The sequence below is a fragment of the Strix uralensis genome, unplaced genomic scaffold, assembly GCF_047716275.1.
Source record: "Strix uralensis isolate ZFMK-TIS-50842 unplaced genomic scaffold, bStrUra1 scaffold_35, whole genome shotgun sequence".
NCBI lineage: Eukaryota > Metazoa > Chordata > Aves > Strigiformes > Strigidae > Strix > Strix uralensis.
Genome location: NW_027436710.1, coordinates 379,226 through 398,454, shown reverse-complemented (window position 1 = coordinate 398,454; position 19,229 = coordinate 379,226).

Genomic DNA, 19,229 nt, shown 5'->3' with positions numbered 1-19,229 from the left:
ACTTCTGTTTCCCAGGCACAGAGAAGGTGCTAGCAGGGAATTCTCTGCCTGCTTTTCCCCTGTGCTCTGCAAGCTCTCCAGGACAACATAAAATCTGGGGCTCTGTGCTTTCTTTCGTTCTGAACAAGTGTTATTGTTTTCTGCACAAAAGTGATTCTGCGAAGCAATGTGAACACTTCTGCTTCCCAGGCACAGAGAAGGTGCTAGCAGGGAATTCTCTGCCTGCCTTTCCCCAGTGCTCTGCAAGCTCTCCAGGACAACATAAAATCTGGGGCTCTGTGCTTTCCTTCATTCTGAACAAGTGTTACTGTTTTCTGCACAAAAGCGATTCTGCGAAGCAATGGGAACACTTCTGTTTCCCAAGCACAGAGAAGGTGGTAGCAGGGAATTCTCTGCCTGCTTTTCCCCAGTGCTCTGCAAGCTCTCCAGGACAACATAAAATCTGGGGCTCTGTGCTTTCTTTCGTTCTGAACAAGTGTTACTGTTTTCTGCACAAAAGCGATTCTGCGAAGCAATGGGAACACTTCTGTTTCCCAGGCACAGAGAAGGTGCTAGCAGGGAATTCTCTGCCTGCTTTTCCCCAGTGCTCTGCAAGCTCTCCAGGACAACATAAAATCTGGGGCTCTGTGCTTTCTTTCATTCTGAACAAGTGTTACTGTTTTCTGCACAAAAGCGATTCTGCGAAGCAATGTGAACACTTCTGCTTCCCAGGCACAGAGAAGGTGCTAGCAGGGAATTCTCTGACTGCTTTTCCCCAGTGCTCTGCAAGCTCTCCAGGACAACATAAAATCTGGGGCTCTGTGCTTTCTTTCGTTCTGAACAAGTGTTACTGTTTTCTGCACAAAAGCGATTCTGCGAAGCAATGTGAACAAGCACAAAGAAGGTGCTAGCAGGGAATTCTCTGCCTGCCTTTCCCCACTGCTCTGCAAGCTCTCCAGGACAACAGCAAATCTGGGGCTCTGTGCTTTCTTTCGTTCTGAACAACTGTTACTGTTTTCTGCACAAAAGCGATTCTGCGAAGCAATGTGAACACTTCTGCTTCCCAGGCACAGAGAAGGTGCTAGCAGGGAATTCTCTGCCTGCTTTTCCCCAGTGCTCTGCAAGCTCTCCAGGACAACATAAAATCTGGGGCTCTGTGCTTTCTTTCGTTCTGAACAAGTGTTACTGTTTTCTGCACAAAAGCGATTCTGCGAAGCAATGTGAACACTTCTGCTTCCCAGGCACAGAGAAGGTGCTAGCAGGGAATTCTCTGCCTGCTTTTCCCCAGTGCTCTGCAAGCTCTCCAGGACAACATAAAATCTGGGGCTCTGTGCTTTCTTTCGTTCTGAACAAGTGTTACTGTTTTCTGCACAAAAGCGATTCTGCGAAGCAATGTGAACACTTCTGCTTCCCAGGCACAGAGAAGGTGCTAGCAGGGAATTCTCTGCCTGCTTTTCCCCAGTGCTCTGCAAGCTCTCCAGGACAACATAAAATCTGGGGCTCTGTGCTTTCTTTCGTTCTGAACAAGTGTTATTGTTTTCTGCACAAAAGCGATTCTGCGAAGCAATGTGAACACTTCTGCTTCCCAGGCACAGAGAAGGTGCTAGCAGGGAATTCTCTGCCTGCCTTTCCCCAGTGCTCTGCAAGCTCTCCAGGACAACATAAAATCTGGGGCTCTGTGCTTTCCTTCGTTCTGAACAAGTGTTACTGTTTTCTGCACAAAAGCGATTCTGCGAAGCAATGTGAACACTTCTGCTTCCCAGGCACAGAGAAGGTGCTAGCAGGGAATTCTCTGACTGCTTTTCCCCAGTGCTCTGCAAGCTCTCCAGGACAACATAAAATCTGGGGCTCTGTGCTTTCTTTCGTTCTGAACAAGTGTTACTGTTTTCTGCACAAAAGCGATTCTGCGAAGCAATGTGAACAAGCACAAAGAAGGTGCTAGCAGGGAATTCTCTGCCTGCCTTTCCCCACTGCTCTGCAAGCTCTCCAGGACAACAGCAAATCTGGGGCTCTGTGCTTTCTTTCGTTCTGAACAACTGTTACTGTTTTCTGCACAAAAGCGATTCTGCGAAGCAATGTGAACACTTCTGCTTCCCAGGCACAGAGAAGGTGCTAGCAGGGAATTCTCTGCCTGCTTTTCCCCAGTGCTCTGCAAGCTCTCCAGGACAACAGCAAATCTGGGGCTCTGTGCTTTCTTTCGTTCTGAACAAGTGTTACTGTTTTCTGCACAAAAGCGATTCTGCGAAGCAATGTGAACACTTCTGCTTCCCAGGCACAGAGAAGGTGCTAGCAGGGAATTCTCTGCCTGCTTTTCCCCAGTGCTCTGCAAGCTCTCCAGGACAACATAAAATCTGGGGCTCTGTGCTTTCTTTCGTTCTGAACAAGTGTTACTGTTTTCTGCACAAAAGCGATTCTGCGAAGCAATGTGAACACTTCTGCTTCCCAGGCACAGAGAAGGTGCTAGCAGGGAATTCTCTGCCTGCTTTTCCCCACTGCTCTGCAAGCTCTCCAGGACAACATAAAATCTGGGGCTCTGTGCTTTCTTTCGTTCTGAACAAGTGTTATTGTTTTCTGCACAAAAGCGATTCTGCGAAGCAATGTGAACACTTCTGCTTCCCAGGCACAGAGAAGGTGCTAGCAGGGAATTCTCTGCCTGCCTTTCCCCAGTGCTCTGCAAGCTCTCCAGGACAACATAAAATCTGGGGCTCTGTGCTTTCCTTCGTTCTGAACAACTGTTACTGTTTTCTGCACAAAAGCGATTCTGCGAAGCAATGGGAACACTTCTGTTTCCCAGGCACAGAGAAGGTGCTAGCAGGGAATTCTCTGCCTGCTTTTCCCCAGTGCTCTGCAAGCTCTCCAGGACAACATAAAATCTGGGGCTCTGTGCTTTCTTTCATTCTGAACAAGTGTTACTGTTTTCTGCACAAAAGCGATTCTGCGAAGCAATGTGAACACTTCTGCTTCCCAGGCACAGAGAAGGTGCTAGCAGGGAATTCTCTGACTGCTTTTCCCCAGTGCTCTGCAAGCTCTCCAGGACAACATAAAATCTGGGGCTCTGTGCTTTCTTTCGTTCTGAACAAGTGTTACTGTTTTCTGCACAAAAGCGATTCTGCGAAGCAATGTGAACAAGCACAAAGAAGGTGCTAGCAGGGAATTCTCTGCCTGCCTTTCCCCACTGCTCTGCAAGCTCTCCAGGACAACATAAAATCTGGGGCTCTGTGCTTTCCTTCGTTCTGAACAAGTGTTACTGTTTTCTGCACAAAAGCGATTCTGCGAAGCAATTTGAACACTTCTGTTTCCCAGGCACAGAGAAGGTGCTAGCAGGGAATTCTCTGCCTGCTTTTCCCCAGTGCTCTGCAAGCTCTCCAGGACAACATAAAATCTGGGGCTCTGTGCTTTCTTTCGTTCTGAACAAGTGTTATTGTTTTCTGCACAAAAGTGATTCTGCGAAGCAATGTGAACACTTCTGCTTCCCAGGCACAGAGAAGGTGCTAGCAGGGAATTCTCTGCCTGCCTTTCCCCAGTGCTCTGCAAGCTCTCCAGGACAACATAAAATCTGGGGCTCTGTGCTTTCCTTCATTCTGAACAAGTGTTACTGTTTTCTGCACAAAAGCGATTCTGCGAAGCAATGGGAACACTTCTGTTTCCCAGGCACAGAGAAGGTGGTAGCAGGGAATTCTCTGCCTGCTTTTCCCCAGTGCTCTGCAAGCTCTCCAGGACAACATAAAATCTGGGGCTCTGTGCTTTCTTTCGTTCTGAACAAGTGTTACTGTTTTCTGCACAAAAGCGATTCTGCGAAGCAATGTGAAGACTTCTGCTTCCCAGGCACAGAGAAGGTGCTAGCAGGGAATTCTCTGCCTGCTTTTCCCCAGTGCTCTGCAAGCTCTCCAGGACAACATAAAATCTGGGGCTCTGTGCTTTCTTTCGTTCTGAACAAGTGTTACTGTTTTCTGCACAAAAGCGATTCTGCGAAGCAATGTGAAGACTTCTGCTTCCCAGGCACAGAGAAGGTGCTAGCAGGGAATTCTCTGCCTGTTTTTCCCCAGTGCTCTGCAAGCTCTCCAGGACAACATAAAATCTGGGGCTCTGTGCTTTCTTTCGTTCTGAACAAGTGTTACTGTTTTCTGCACAAAAGCGATTCTGCGAAGCAATGTGAACACTTCTGCTTCCCAGGCACAGAGAAGGTGCTAGCAGGGAATTCTCTGCCTGCCTTTCCCCAGTGCTCTGCAAGCTCTCCAGGACAACATAAAATCTGGGGCTCTGTGCTTTCCTTCGTTCTGAACAACTGTTACTGTTTTCTGCACAAAAGCGATTCTGCGAAGCAATGGGAACACTTCTGTTTCCCAGGCACAGAGAAGGTGCTAGCAGGGAATTCTCTGCCTGCTTTTCCCCAGTGCTCTGCAAGCTCTCCAGGACAACATAAAATCTGGGGCTCTGTGCTTTCTTTCATTCTGAACAAGTGTTACTGTTTTCTGCACAAAAGCGATTCTGCGAAGCAATGTGAACACTTCTGCTTCCCAGGCACAGAGAAGGTGCTAGCAGGGAATTCTCTGCCTGCTTTTCCCCAGTGCTCTGCAAGCTCTCCAGGACAACATAAAATCTGGGGCTCTGTGCTTTCTTTCGTTCTGAACAAGTGTTACTGTTTTCTGCACAAAAGCGATTCTGCGAAGCAATGTGAACAAGCACAAAGAAGGTGCTAGCAGGGAATTCTCTGCCTGCCTTTCCCCACTGCTCTGCAAGCTCTCCAGGACAACAGCAAATCTGGGGCTCTGTGCTTTCTTTCGTTCTGAACAACTGTTACTGTTTTCTGCACAAAAGCGATTCTGCGAAGCAATGTGAACACTTCTGCTTCCCAGGCACAGAGAAGGTGCTAGCAGGGAATTCTCTGCCTGCTTTTCCCCAGTGCTCTGCAAGCTCTCCAGGACAACATAAAATCTGGGGCTCTGTGCTTTCTTTCGTTCTGAACAAGTGTTACTGTTTTCTGCACAAAAGCGATTCTGCGAAGCAATGTGAACACTTCTGCTTCCCAGGCACAGAGAAGGTGCTAGCAGGGAATTCTCTGCCTGCTTTTCCCCAGTGCTCTGCAAGCTCTCCAGGACAACATAAAATCTGGGGCTCTGTGCTTTCTTTCGTTCTGAACAAGTGTTACTGTTTTCTGCACAAAAGCGATTCTGCGAAGCAATGTGAACACTTCTGCTTCCCAGGCACAGAGAAGGTGCTAGCAGGGAATTCTCTGCCTGCTTTTCCCCAGTGCTCTGCAAGCTCTCCAGGACAACATAAAATCTGGGGCTCTGTGCTTTCTTTCGTTCTGAACAAGTGTTATTGTTTTCTGCACAAAAGCGATTCTGCGAAGCAATGTGAACACTTCTGCTTCCCAGGCACAGAGAAGGTGCTAGCAGGGAATTCTCTGCCTGCCTTTCCCCAGTGCTCTGCAAGCTCTCCAGGACAACATAAAATCTGGGGCTCTGTGCTTTCCTTCGTTCTGAACAAGTGTTACTGTTTTCTGCACAAAAGCGATTCTGCGAAGCAATGTGAACACTTCTGCTTCCCAGGCACAGAGAAGGTGCTAGCAGGGAATTCTCTGCCTGCTTTTCCCCAGTGCTCTGCAAGCTCTCCAGGACAACATAAAATCTGGGGCTCTGTGCTTTCTTTCGTTCTGAACAAGTGTTACTGTTTTCTGCACAAAAGCGATTCTGCGAAGCAATGTGAACACTTCTGCTTCCCAGGCACAGAGAAGGTGCTAGCAGGGAATTCTCTGCCTGCTTTTCCCCAGTGCTCTGCAAGCTCTCCAGGACAACATAAAATCTGGGGCTCTGTGCTTTCTTTCGTTCTGAACAAGTGTTACTGTTTTCTGCACAAAAGCGATTCTGCGAAGCAATGTGAACACTTCTGCTTCCCAGGCACAGAGAAGGTGCTAGCAGGGAATTCTCTGCCTGCTTTTCCCCAGTGCTCTGCAAGCTCTCCAGGACAACATAAAATCTGGGGCTCTGTGCTTTCTTTCGTTCTGAACAAGTGTTACTGTTTTCTGCACAAAAGCGATTCTGCGAAGCAATGTGAACACTTCTGCTTCCCAGGCACAGAGAAGGTGCTAGCAGGGAATTCTCTGCCTGCCTTTCCCCAGTGCTCTGCAAGCTCTCCAGGACAACATAAAATCTGGGGCTCTGTGCTTTCCTTCGTTCTGAACAAGTGTTACTGTTTTCTGCACAAAAGCGATTCTGCGAAGCAATGGGAACACTTCTGTTTCCCAGGCACAGAGAAGGTGGTAGCAGGGAATTCTCTGCCTGCTTTTCCCCAGTGCTCTGCAAGCTCTCCAGGACAACATAAAATCTGGGGCTCTGTGCTTTCTTTCGTTCTGAACAAGTGTTATTGTTTTCTGCACAAAAGTGATTCTGCGAAGCAATGTGAACACTTCTGCTTCCCAGGCACAGAGAAGGTGCTAGCAGGGAATTCTCTGCCTGCCTTTCCCCAGTGCTCTGCAAGCTCTCCAGGACAACATAAAATCTGGGGCTCTGTGCTTTCCTTCATTCTGAACAAGTGTTACTGTTTTCTGCACAAAAGCGATTCTGCGAAGCAATGTGAACACTTCTGTTTCCCAGGCACAGAGAAGGTGGTAGCAGGGAATTCTCTGCCTGCTTTTCCCCAGTGCTCTGCAAGCTCTCCAGGACAACATAAAATCTGGGGCTCTGTGCTTTCTTTCGTTCTGAACAAGTGTTACTGTTTTCTGCACAAATGCGATTCTGCGAAGCAATGTGAACACTTCTGCTTCCCAGGCACAGAGAAGGTGCTAGCAGGGAATTCTCTGCCTGCTTTTCCCCAGTGCTCTGCAAGCTCTCCAGGACAACATAAAATCTGGGGCTCTGTGCTTTCTTTCATTCTGAACAAGTGTTACTGTTTTCTGCACAAAAGCGATTCTGCGAAGCAATGTGAAGACTTCTGCTTCCCAGGCACAGAGAAGGTGGTAGCAGGGAATTCTCTGCCTGCTTTTCCCCAGTGCTCTGCAAGCTCTCCAGGACAACATAAAATCTGGGGCTCTGTGCTTTCTTTCGTTCTGAACAAGTGTTATTGTTTTCTGCACAAAAGCGATTCTGCGAAGCAATGTGAACACTTCTGCTTCCCAGGCACAGAGAAGGTGCTAGCAGGGAATTCTCTGCCTGCCTTTCCCCAGTGCTCTGCAAGCTCTCCAGGACAACATAAAATCTGGGGCTCTGTGCTTTCCTTCGTTCTGAACAAGTGTTACTGTTTTCTGCACAAAAGCGATTCTGCGAAGCAATGTGAACACTTCTGCTTCCCAGGCACAGAGAAGGTGCTAGCAGGGAATTCTCTGCCTGCCTTTCCCCAGTGCTCTGCAAGCTCTCCAGGACAACATAAAATCTGGGGCTCTGTGCTTTCCTTCGTTCTGAACAACTGTTACTGTTTTCTGCACAAAAGCGATTCTGCGAAGCAATGGGAACACTTCTGTTTCCCAGGCACAGAGAAGGTGCTAGCAGGGAATTCTCTGCCTGCTTTTCCCCAGTGCTCTGCAAGCTCTCCAGGACAACATAAAATCTGGGGCTCTGTGCTTTCTTTCGTTCTGAACAAGTGTTACTGTTTTCTGCACAAAAGCGATTCTGCGAAGCAATGTGAACACTTCTGCTTAACAGGCACAGAGAAGGTGCTAGCAGGGAATTCTCTGCCTGCCTTTCCCCAGTGCTCTGCAAGCTCTCCAGGACAACATAAAATCTGGGGCTCTGTGCTTTCCTTCGTTCTGAACAAGTGTTACTGTTTTCTGCACAAAAGCGATTCTGCGAAGCAATGTGAACACTTCTGCTTCCCAGGCACAGAGAAGGTGCTAGCAGGGAATTCTCTGCCTGCTTTTCCCCAGTGCTCTGCAAGCTCTCCAGGACAACATAAAATCTGGGGCTCTGTGCTTTCTTTCATTCTGAACAAGTGTTACTGTTTTCTGCACAAAAGCGATTCTGCGAAGCAATGTGAACACTTCTGCTTCCCAGGCACAGAGAAGGTGCTAGCAGGGAATTCTCTGCCTGCTTTTCCCCAGTGCTCTGCAAACTCTCCAGGACAACATAAAATCTGGGGCTCTGTGCTTTCTTTCGTTCTGAACAAGTGTTACTGTTTTCTGCACAAAAGCGATTCTGCGAAGCAATGTGAACAAGCACAAAGAAGGTGCTAGCAGGGAATTCTCTGCCTGCCTTTCCCCACTGCTCTGCAAGCTCTCCAGGACAACAGCAAATCTGGGGCTCTGTGCTTTCTTTCGTTCTGAACAACTGTTACTGTTTTCTGCACAAAAGCGATTCTGCGAAGCAATGTGAACACTTCTGCTTCCCAGGCACAGAGAAGGTGCTAGCAGGGAATTCTCTGCCTGCTTTTCCCCAGTGCTCTGCAAGCTCTCCAGGACAACAGCAAATCTGGGGCTCTGTGCTTTCTTTCGTTCTGAACAAGTGTTACTGTTTTCTGCACAAAAGCGATTCTGCGAAGCAATGTGAACACTTCTGCTTCCCAGGCACAGAGAAGGTGCTAGCAGGGAATTCTCTGCCTGCTTTTCCCCAGTGCTCTGCAAGCTCTCCAGGACAACATAAAATCTGGGGCTCTGTGCTTTCTTTCGTTCTGAACAAGTGTTACTGTTTTCTGCACAAAAGCGATTCTGCGAAGCAATGTGAACACTTCTGCTTCCCAGGCACAGAGAAGGTGCTAGCAGGGAATTCTCTGCCTGCTTTTCCCCAGTGCTCTGCAAGCTCTCCAGGACAACATAAAATCTGGGGCTCTGTGCTTTCTTTCGTTCTGAACAAGTGTTATTGTTTTCTGCACAAAAGCGATTCTGCGAAGCAATGTGAACACTTCTGCTTCCCAGGCACAGAGAAGGTGCTAGCAGGGAATTCTCTGCCTGCCTTTCCCCAGTGCTCTGCAAGCTCTCCAGGACAACATAAAATCTGGGGCTCTGTGCTTTCCTTCGTTCTGAACAACTGTTACTGTTTTCTGCACAAAAGCGATTCTGCGAAGCAATGGGAACACTTCTGTTTCCCAGGCACAGAGAAGGTGCTAGCAGGGAATTCTCTGCCTGCTTTTCCCCAGTGCTCTGCAAGCTCTCCAGGACAACATAAAATCTGGGGCTCTGTGCTTTCTTTCATTCTGAACAAGTGTTACTGTTTTCTGCACAAAAGCGATTCTGCGAAGCAATGTGAACACTTCTGCTTCCCAGGCACAGAGAAGGTGCTAGCAGGGAATTCTCTGACTGCTTTTCCCCAGTGCTCTGCAAGCTCTCCAGGACAACATAAAATCTGGGGCTCTGTGCTTTCTTTCGTTCTGAACAAGTGTTACTGTTTTCTGCACAAAAGCGATTCTGCGAAGCAATGTGAACAAGCACAAAGAAGGTGCTAGCAGGGAATTCTCTGCCTGCCTTTCCCCACTGCTCTGCAAGCTCTCCAGGACAACAGCAAATCTGGGGCTCTGTGCTTTCTTTCGTTCTGAACAACTGTTACTGTTTTCTGCACAAAAGCGATTCTGCGAAGCAATGTGAACACTTCTGCTTCCCAGGCACAGAGAAGGTGCTAGCAGGGAATTCTCTGCCTGCCTTTCCCCAGTGCTCTGCAAGCTCTCCAGGACAACATAAAATCTGGGGCTCTGTGCTTTCCTTCGTTCTGAACAAGTGTTACTGTTTTCTGCACAAAAGCGATTCTGCGAAGCAATGTGAACACTTCTGCTTCCCAGGCACAGAGAAGGTGCTAGCAGGGAATTCTCTGCCTGCTTTTCCCCAGTGCTCTGCAAGCTCTCCAGGACAACATAAAATCTGGGGCTCTGTGCTTTCTTTCGTTCTGAACAAGTGTTACTGTTTTCTGCACAAAAGCGATTCTGCGAAGCAATGTGAACACTTCTGCTTCCCAGGCACAGAGAAGGTGCTAGCAGGGAATTCTCTGCCTGCCTTTCCCCAGTGCTCTACAAGCTCTCCAGGACAACATAAAATCTGGGGCTCTGTGCTTTCCTTCGTTCTGAACAAGTGTTACTGTTTTCTGCACAAAAGCGATTCTGCGAAGCAATGGGAACACTTCTGTTTCCCAGGCACAGAGAAGGTGGTAGCAGGGAATTCTCTGCCTGCTTTTCCCCAGTGCTCTGCAAGCTCTCCAGGACAACATAAAATCTGGGGCTCTGTGCTTTCTTTCGTTCTGAACAAGTGTTATTGTTTTCTGCACAAAAGTGATTCTGCGAAGCAATGTGAACACTTCTGCTTCCCAGGCACAGAGAAGGTGCTAGCAGGGAATTCTCTGCCTGCCTTTCCCCAGTGCTCTGCAAGCTCTCCAGGACAACATAAAATCTGGGGCTCTGTGCTTTCCTTCATTCTGAACAAGTGTTACTGTTTTCTGCACAAAAGCGATTCTGCGAAGCAATGTGAACACTTCTGTTTCCCAGGCACAGAGAAGGTGGTAGCAGGGAATTCTCTGCCTGCTTTTCCCCAGTGCTCTGCAAGCTCTCCAGGACAACATAAAATCTGGGGCTCTGTGCTTTCTTTCGTTCTGAACAAGTGTTACTGTTTTCTGCACAAATGCGATTCTGCGAAGCAATGTGAACACTTCTGCTTCCCAGGCACAGAGAAGGTGCTAGCAGGGAATTCTCTGCCTGCTTTTCCCCAGTGCTCTGCAAGCTCTCCAGGACAACATAAAATCTGGGGCTCTGTGCTTTCTTTCATTCTGAACAAGTGTTACTGTTTTCTGCACAAAAGCGATTCTGCGAATCAATGTGAAGACTTCTGCTTCCCAGGCACAGAGAAGGTGGTAGCAGGGAATTCTCTGCCTGCTTTTCCCCAGTGCTCTGCAAGCTCTCCAGGACAACATAAAATCTGGGGCTCTGTGCTTTCTTTCGTTCTGAACAAGTGTTATTGTTTTCTGCACAAAAGCGATTCTGCGAAGCAATGTGAACACTTCTGCTTCCCAGGCACAGAGAAGGTGCTAGCAGGGAATTCTCTGCCTGCCTTTCCCCAGTGCTCTGCAAGCTCTCCAGGACAACATAAAATCTGGGGCTCTGTGCTTTCCTTCGTTCTGAACAAGTGTTACTGTTTTCTGCACAAAAGCGATTCTGCGAAGCAATGTGAACACTTCTGCTTCCCAGGCACAGAGAAGGTGCTAGCAGGGAATTCTCTGCCTGCCTTTCCCCAGTGCTCTGCAAGCTCTCCAGGACAACATAAAATCTGGGGCTCTGTGCTTTCCTTCGTTCTGAACAACTGTTACTGTTTTCTGCACAAAAGCGATTCTGCGAAGCAATGGGAACACTTCTGTTTCCCAGGCACAGAGAAGGTGCTAGCAGGGAATTCTCTGCCTGCTTTTCCCCAGTGCTCTGCAAGCTCTCCAGGACAACATAAAATCTGGGGCTCTGTGCTTTCTTTCGTTCTGAACAAGTGTTACTGTTTTCTGCACAAAAGCGATTCTGCGAAGCAATGTGAACACTTCTGCTTAACAGGCACAGAGAAGGTGCTAGCAGGGAATTCTCTGCCTGCCTTTCCCCAGTGCTCTGCAAGCTCTCCAGGACAACATAAAATCTGGGGCTCTGTGCTTTCCTTCGTTCTGAACAAGTGTTACTGTTTTCTGCACAAAAGCGATTCTGCGAAGCAATGTGAACACTTCTGCTTCCCAGGCACAGAGAAGGTGCTAGCAGGGAATTCTCTGCCTGCTTTTCCCCAGTGCTCTGCAAGCTCTCCAGGACAACATAAAATCTGGGGCTCTGTGCTTTCTTTCATTCTGAACAAGTGTTACTGTTTTCTGCACAAAAGCGATTCTGCGAAGCAATGTGAACACTTCTGCTTCCCAGGCACAGAGAAGGTGCTAGCAGGGAATTCTCTGCCTGCTTTTCCCCAGTGCTCTGCAAACTCTCCAGGACAACATAAAATCTGGGGCTCTGTGCTTTCTTTCGTTCTGAACAAGTGTTACTGTTTTCTGCACAAAAGCGATTCTGCGAAGCAATGTGAACAAGCACAAAGAAGGTGCTAGCAGGGAATTCTCTGCCTGCCTTTCCCCACTGCTCTGCAAGCTCTCCAGGACAACAGCAAATCTGGGGCTCTGTGCTTTCTTTCGTTCTGAACAACTGTTACTGTTTTCTGCACAAAAGCGATTCTGCGAAGCAATGTGAACACTTCTGCTTCCCAGGCACAGAGAAGGTGCTAGCAGGGAATTCTCTGCCTGCTTTTCCCCAGTGCTCTGCAAGCTCTCCAGGACAACAGCAAATCTGGGGCTCTGTGCTTTCTTTCGTTCTGAACAAGTGTTACTGTTTTCTGCACAAAAGCGATTCTGCGAAGCAATGTGAACACTTCTGCTTCCCAGGCACAGAGAAGGTGCTAGCAGGGAATTCTCTGCCTGCTTTTCCCCAGTGCTCTGCAAGCTCTCCAGGACAACATAAAATCTGGGGCTCTGTGCTTTCTTTCGTTCTGAACAAGTGTTACTGTTTTCTGCACAAAAGCGATTCTGCGAAGCAATGTGAACACTTCTGCTTCCCAGGCACAGAGAAGGTGCTAGCAGGGAATTCTCTGCCTGCTTTTCCCCAGTGCTCTGCAAGCTCTCCAGGACAACATAAAATCTGGGGCTCTGTGCTTTCTTTCGTTCTGAACAAGTGTTATTGTTTTCTGCACAAAAGCGATTCTGCGAAGCAATGTGAACACTTCTGCTTCCCAGGCACAGAGAAGGTGCTAGCAGGGAATTCTCTGCCTGCCTTTCCCCAGTGCTCTGCAAGCTCTCCAGGACAACATAAAATCTGGGGCTCTGTGCTTTCCTTCGTTCTGAACAACTGTTACTGTTTTCTGCACAAAAGCGATTCTGCGAAGCAATGGGAACACTTCTGTTTCCCAGGCACAGAGAAGGTGCTAGCAGGGAATTCTCTGCCTGCTTTTCCCCAGTGCTCTGCAAGCTCTCCAGGACAACATAAAATCTGGGGCTCTGTGCTTTCTTTCATTCTGAACAAGTGTTACTGTTTTCTGCACAAAAGCGATTCTGCGAAGCAATGTGAACACTTCTGCTTCCCAGGCACAGAGAAGGTGCTAGCAGGGAATTCTCTGACTGCTTTTCCCCAGTGCTCTGCAAGCTCTCCAGGACAACATAAAATCTGGGGCTCTGTGCTTTCTTTCGTTCTGAACAAGTGTTACTGTTTTCTGCACAAAAGCGATTCTGCGAAGCAATGTGAACAAGCACAAAGAAGGTGCTAGCAGGGAATTCTCTGCCTGCCTTTCCCCACTGCTCTGCAAGCTCTCCAGGACAACAGCAAATCTGGGGCTCTGTGCTTTCTTTCGTTCTGAACAACTGTTACTGTTTTCTGCACAAAAGCGATTCTGCGAAGCAATGTGAACACTTCTGCTTCCCAGGCACAGAGAAGGTGCTAGCAGGGAATTCTCTGCCTGCCTTTCCCCAGTGCTCTGCAAGCTCTCCAGGACAACATAAAATCTGGGGCTCTGTGCTTTCCTTCGTTCTGAACAGGTGTTACTGTTTTCTGCACAAAAGCGATTCTGCGAAGCAATGTGAACACTTCTGCTTCCCAGGCACAGAGAAGGTGCTAGCAGGGAATTCTCTGCCTGCCTTTCCCCAGTGCTCTGCAAGCTCTCCAGGACAACATAAAATCTGGGGCTCTGTGCTTTCTTTCGTTCTGAACAAGTGTTATTGTTTTCTGCACAAAAGCGATTCTGCGAAGCAATGTGAACACTTCTGCTTCCCAGGCACAGAGAAGGTGCTAGCAGGGAATTCTCTGCCTGCCTTTCCCCAGTGCTCTGCAAGCTCTCCAGGACAACATAAAATCTGGGGCTCTGTGCTTTCCTTCGTTCTGAACAAGTGTTACTGTTTTCTGCACAAAAGCGATTCTGCGAAGCAATGGGAACACTTCTGTTTCCCAGGCACAGAGAAGGTGGTAGCAGGGAATTCTCTGCCTGCTTTTCCCCAGTGCTCTGCAAGCTCTCCAGGACAACATAAAATCTGGGGCTCTGTGCTTTCTTTCGTTCTGAACAAGTGTTACTGTTTTCTGCACAAAAGCGATTCTGCGAAGCAATTTGAACACTTCTGCTTCCCAGGCACAGAGAAGGTGCTAGCAGGGAATTCTCTGCCTGCTTTTCCCCAGTGCTCTGCAAGCTCTCCAGGACAACATAAAATCTGGGGCTCTGTGCTTTCTTTCGTTCTGAACAAGTGTTATTGTTTTCTGCACAAAAGTGATTCTGCGAAGCAATGTGAACACTTCTGCTTCCCAGGCACAGAGAAGGTGCTAGCAGGGAATTCTCTGCCTGCCTTTCCCCAGTGCTCTGCAAGCTCTCCAGGACAACATAAAATCTGGGGCTCTGTGCTTTCCTTCATTCTGAACAAGTGTTACTGTTTTCTGCACAAAAGCGATTCTGCGAAGCAATGTGAACACTTCTGTTTCCCAGGCACAGAGAAGGTTGTAGCAGGGAATTCTCTGCCTGCTTTTCCCCAGTGCTCTGCAAGCTCTCCAGGACAACATAAAATCTGGGGCTCTGTGCTTTCTTTCGTTCTGAACAAGTGTTACTGTTTTCTGCACAAAAGCGATTCTGCGAAGCAATGTGAAGACTTCTGCTTCCCAGGCACAGAGAAGGTGCTAGCAGGGAATTCTCTGCCTGCTTTTCCCCAGTGCTCTGCAAGCTCTCCAGGACAACATAAAATCTGGGGCTCTGTGCTTTCTTTCGTTCTGAACAAGTGTTACTGTTTTCTGCACAAAAGCGATTCTGCGAAGCAATGTGAACACTTCTGCTTCCCAGGCACAGAGAAGGTGCTAGCAGGGAATTCTCTGCCTGTTTTTCCCCAGTGCTCTGCAAGCTCTCCAGGACAACATAAAATCTGGGGCTCTGTGCTTTCTTTCGTTCTGAACAAGTGTTACTGTTTTCTGCACAAAAGCGATTCTGCGAAGCAATGTGAACACTTCTGCTTCCCAGGCACAGAGAAGGTGCTAGCAGGGAATTCTCTGCCTGCCTTTCCCCAGTGCTCTGCAAGCTCTCCAGGACAACATAAAATCTGGGGCTCTGTGCTTTCCTTCGTTCTGAACAACTGTTACTGTTTTCTGCACAAAAGCGATTCTGCGAAGCAATGGGAACACTTCTGTTTCCCAGGCACAGAGAAGGTGCTAGCAGGGAATTCTCTGCCTGCTTTTCCCCAGTGCTCTGCAAGCTCTCCAGGACAACATAAAATCTGGGGCTCTGTGCTTTCTTTCATTCTGAACAAGTGTTACTGTTTTCTGCACAAAAGCGATTCTGCGAAGCAATGTGAACACTTCTGCTTCCCAGGCACAGAGAAGGTGCTAGCAGGGAATTCTCTGACTGCTTTTCCCCAGTGCTCTGCAAGCTCTCCAGGACAACATAAAATCTGGGGCTCTGTGCTTTCTTTCGTTCTGAACAAGTGTTACTGTTTTCTGCACAAAAGCGATTCTGCGAAGCAATGTGAACAAGCACAAAGAAGGTGCTAGCAGGGAATTCTCTGCCTGCCTTTCCCCACTGCTCTGCAAGCTCTCCAGGACAACAGCAAATCTGGGGCTCTGTGCTTTCTTTCGTTCTGAACAACTGTTACTGTTTTCTGCACAAAAGCGATTCTGCGAAGCAATGTGAACACTTCTGCTTCCCAGGCACAGAGAAGGTGCTAGCAGGGAATTCTCTGCCTGCTTTTCCCCAGTGCTCTGCAAGCTCTCCAGGACAACATAAAATCTGGGGCTCTGTGCTTTCTTTCGTTCTGAACAAGTGTTACTGTTTTCTGCACAAAAGCGATTCTGCGAAGCAATGTGAACACTTCTGCTTCCCAGGCACAGAGAAGGTGCTAGCAGGGAATTCTCTGCCTGCCTTTCCCCAGTGCTCTGCAAGCTCTCCAGGACAACATAAAATCTGGGGCTCTGTGCTTTCCTTCGTTCTGAACAAGTGTTACTGTTTTCTGCACAAAAGCGATTCTGCGAAGCAATGTGAACACTTCTGCTTCCCAGGCACAGAGAAGGTGCTAGCAGGGAATTCTCTGACTGCTTTTCCCCAGTGCTCTGCAAGCTCTCCAGGACAACATAAAATCTGGGGCTCTGTGCTTTCTTTCGTTCTGAACAAGTGTTACTGTTTTCTGCACAAAAGCGATTCTGCGAAGCAATGTGAACAAGCACAAAGAAGGTGCTAGCAGGGAATTCTCTGCCTGCCTTTCCCCACTGCTCTGCAAGCTCTCCAGGACAACAGCAAATCTGGGGCTCTGTGCTTTCTTTCGTTCTGAACAACTGTTACTGTTTTCTGCACAAAAGCGATTCTGCGAAGCAATGTGAACACTTCTGCTTCCCAGGCACAGAGAAGGTGCTAGCAGGGAATTCTCTGCCTGCTTTTCCCCAGTGCTCTGCAAGCTCTCCAGGACAACATAAAATCTGGGGCTCTGTGCTTTCTTTCGTTCTGAACAAGTGTTACTGTTTTCTGCACAAAAGCGATTCTGCGAAGCAATGTGAACACTTCTGCTTCCCAGGCACAGAGAAGGTGCTAGCAGGGAATTCTCTGCCTGCTTTTCCCCAGTGCTCTGCAAGCTCTCCAGGACAACATAAAATCTGGGGCTCTGTGCTTTCTTTCGTTCTGAACAAGTGTTACTGTTTTCTGCACAAAAGCGATTCTGCGAAGCAATGTGAACACTTCTGCTTCCCAGGCACAGAGAAGGTGCTAGCAGGGAATTCTCTGCCTGCCTTTCCCCAGTGCTCTGCAAGCTCTCCAGGACAACATAAAATCTGGGGCTCTGTGCTTTCCTTCGTTCTGAACAAGTGTTACTGTTTTCTGCACAAAAGCGATTCTGCGAAGCAATGGGAACACTTCTGTTTCCCAGGCACAGAGAAGGTGGTAGCAGGGAATTCTCTGCCTGCTTTTCCCCAGTGCTCTGCAAGCTCTCCAGGACAACATAAAATCTGGGGCTCTGTGCTTTCTTTCGTTCTGAACAAGTGTTACTGTTTTCTGCACAAATGCGATTCTGCGAAGCAATGTGAACACTTCTGCTTCCCAGGCACAGAGAAGGTGCTAGCAGGGAATTCTCTGCCTGCTTTTCCCCAGTGCTCTGCAAGCTCTCCAGGACAACATAAAATCTGGGGCTCTGTGCTTTCTTTCATTCTGAACAAGTGTTACTGTTTTCTGCACAAAAGCGATTCTGCGAAGCAATGTGAAGACTTCTGCTTCCCAGGCACAGAGAAGGTGGTAGCAGGGAATTCTCTGCCTGCTTTTCCCCAGTGCTCTGCAAGCTCTCCAGGACAACATAAAATCTGGGGCTCTGTGCTTTCTTTCGTTCTGAACAAGTGTTATTGTTTTCTGCACAAAAGCGATTCTGCGAAGCAATGTGAACACTTCTGCTTCCCAGGCACAGAGAAGGTGCTAGCAGGGAATTCTCTGCCTGCCTTTCCCCAGTGCTCTGCAAGCTCTCCAGGACAACATAAAATCTGGGGCTCTGTGCTTTCCTTCGTTCTGAACAAGTGTTACTGTTTTCTGCACAAAAGCGATTCTGCGAAGCAATGTGAACACTTCTGCTTCCCAGGCACAGAGAAGGTGCTAGCAGGGAATTCTCTGCCTGCCTTTCCCCAGTGCTCTGCAAGCTCTCCAGAACAACATAAAATCTGGGGCTCTGTGCTTTCCTTCGTTCTGAACAACTGTTACTGTTTTCTGCACAAAAGCGATTCTGCGAAGCAATGGGAACACTTCTGTTTCCCAGGCACAGAGAAGGTGCTAGCAGGGAATTCTCTGCCTGCTTTTCCCCAGTGCTCTGCAAGCTCTCCAGGACAACATAAAATCTGGGGCTCTGTGCTTTCTTTCGTTCTGAACAAGTGTTACTGTTTTCTGCACAAAAGCGATTCTGCGAAGCAATGTGAACACTTCTGCTTAACAGGCACAGAGAAGGTGCTAGCAGGGAATTCTCTGCCTGCTTTTCCCCAGTGCTCTGCAAGCTCTCCAGGACAACATAAAATCTGGGGCTCTGTGCTTTCCTTCGTTCTGAACAAGTGTTACTGTTTTCTGCACAAAAGCGATTCTGCGAAGCAATGTGAACACTTCTGCTTCCCAGGCACAGAGAAGGTGCTAGCAGGGAATTCTCTGCCTGCCTTTCCCCAGTGCTCTGCAAGCTCTCCAGGACAACATAAAATCTGGGGCTCTGTGCTTTCCTTCGTTCTGAACAACTGTTACTGTTTTCTGCACAAAAGCGATTCTGCGAAGCAATGGGAACACTTCTGTTTCCCAGGCACAGAGAAGGTGGTAGCAGGGAATTCTCTGCCTGCTTTTCCCCAGTGCTCTGCAAGCTCTCCAGGACAACATAAAATCTGGGGCTCTGTGCTTTCTTTCGTTCTGAACAAGTGTTACTGTTTTCTGCACAAAAGCGATTCTGCGAAGCAATGTGAACACTTCTGCTTAACAGGCACAGAGAAGGTGCTAGCAGGGAATTCTCTGCCTGCCTTTCCCCAGTGCTCTGCAAGCTCTCCAGGACAACATAAAATCTGGGGCTCTGTGCTTTCCTTCGTTCTGAACAAGTGTTACTGTTTTCTGCACAAAAGCGATTCTGCGAAGCAATGGGAACACTTCTGTTTCCCAGGCACAGAGAAGGTGGTAGCAGGGAATTCTCTGCCTGCTTTTCCCCAGTGCTCTGCAAGCTCTCCAGGACAACATAAAATCTGGGGCTCTGTGCTTTCTTTCGTTCTGAACAAGTGTTACTGTTTTCTGCACAAAAGCGATTCTGCGAAGCAATTTGAACACTTCTGCTTCCCAGGCACAGAGAAGGTGCTAGCAGGGAATTCTCTGCCTGCTTTTCCCCAGTGCTCTGCAAGCTCTCCAGGACAACATAAAATCTGGGGCTCTGTGCTTTCTTTCGTTCTGAACAAGTGTTATTGTTTTCTGCACAAAAGTGATTCTGCGAAGCAATGTGAACACTTCTGCTTCCCAGGCACAGAGAAGGTGCTAGCAGGGAATTCTCTGCCTGCCTTTCCCCAGTGCTCTGCAAGCTCTCCAGGACAACATAAAATCTGGGGCTCTGTGCTTTCCTTCATTCTGAACAAGTGTTACTGTTTTCTGCACAAAAGCGATTCTGCGAAGCAATGTGAACACTTCTGTTTCCCAGGCACAGAGAAGGTGCTAGCAGGGAATTCTCTGCCTGCTTTTCCCCAGTGCTCTGCAAGCTCTCCAGGACAACATAAAATCTGGGGCTCTGTGCTTTCCTTCGTTCTGAACAACTGTTACTGTTTTCTGCACAAAAGCGATTCTGCGAAGCAATGTGAACACTTCTGCTTCCCAGGCACAGAGAAGGTGCTAGCAGGGAATTCTC